We start from the raw sequence: 1,519 nt of genomic DNA on the forward strand, positions 1-1,519 counted from the left end.
CTGGTTAATGATGACCATGAGCAGGTTCAGGATTCAAAGCTTTCAAGACTTTACTTCTTTTATCAGCACTCCTGATTTTATAAACAATAAAGCCCATAACCCCATTCCTACCCAAATCTCCTGGTACACTTGGGTATAGCAGTACTTCATGGGAACCCAAACATTTTTAACAAGGCTTTGAAACATCTCGGCCCAGGACACCCAGCTCAAGCTTCTCTGAACCTCAAAGGCCAATGACTCAGAAAGGTCACCGAGTTATATGATCTGACAGGTCAAGGTTTAATTAGAATTTGTAGAAACCTGGAATGTTTCTGAAAAAAAATTTAAAAAGGCCTACCCATCCAGCCTTAATCTTTCTCAGACATTTATAAAAGTTTAAATGTCTTTCCATCAAATTGGTAATAGAGTTCTGAAACTTTTTAAGTTGAATTTATATAATCTCAAAGAAAAAAAACATTTTGAATACTGTATTTTTTCCCAAAATTTAAGTCAGAAATGTACTACTCAAAATCATCTGGTCTTAGAAGAATTGAACACCAAGCGTTTTAAAAGACATTCAGTGTACACCTAGACAAATTTTTCTATATTTCTTTGTGTCAAGTAATGCTGAGTAAATCTATTCATTCTGACAGAGCTACCCAAATGAGTTCCACCAAATCAATATGCTGGTAGTAATCCCTAAGTTTCCAAAGATTTCTCGGAACATCTGGTAAAGTTTAAAGCATGTATATGGCAGTTTCAATTCATGTACATCCTGGATTAATATCTAAATCTGGGAATTGGCAAATACCTAATCCTCACATTTAACTGTGTAAAATCATTAATGATTAGGGCTTAGCACACCATTTAACAACAGTTACCCTGAAAATAGAAAGGGAAGAAAAAAAATGAAGAACATTTCCAAAATTCTAAGACCCATATCTATTCACTTCAGAATCCATTTTGACAAAATAGTGAATGAACTCAAAAGTATCTACACTACCTTTCCTACTTTCTAGAGAAAGAATCCTTTGTGTGAACTTAAAACCCACTTATCATAGGTGCTTGATAGTTTTAGCATCATCCATTCTACAATTAAAGATACAAGATAAAATGTCTTTAGCAATGATAGCACTTTGAAATAAATTCACTTGAAGTCACTGTCAAATATTTTATGAAAACCAGTGGGTAGAATCGAATTCAAGAAAACTGGAGACTGAATATTTCACCCTTGAAATGTGCAGAAGGGACGAAGAGACAAGGGCTGCTGACTTGAATTTATTGATAGTTTACACGTTTAGCTAGACTTGGTCTTCTTCTTTTTTATATTTGTGCATTTATGATCCTTGTTCTGTCCTGTAAAAGGAGGATTTTTATGTTTCATGTATGTGATTGTGGAAAATGTCTAAAAGACCTCAGAAGTAAAGGAAATGTCTACTTCATTCCATCCCTGCCCTTAATTTGTACACACGATGCACAGAGACACATGATAAGTCCAAATGAACAAGGTTTCAATTCATTCATTCAGTCAGTCAGTCAG

At 34.5% G+C, this 1,519-nt stretch overlaps 1 pseudogene; it reads right to left on the reverse strand.

The window, feature by feature from the left end:
• Positions 1-4: 4 nt before the first annotated feature.
• On the reverse strand, positions 5-186 carry LOC118010264 (annotated as a pseudogene).
• Between the last annotated feature and the right edge of the window lie 1,333 nt (positions 187-1,519).

Source organism: Mirounga leonina, unplaced genomic scaffold (genome assembly GCF_011800145.1).
Source record: "Mirounga leonina isolate KUSES-001 unplaced genomic scaffold, KU_Mleo_1.0 Mir_129, whole genome shotgun sequence".
NCBI lineage: Eukaryota > Metazoa > Chordata > Mammalia > Carnivora > Phocidae > Mirounga > Mirounga leonina.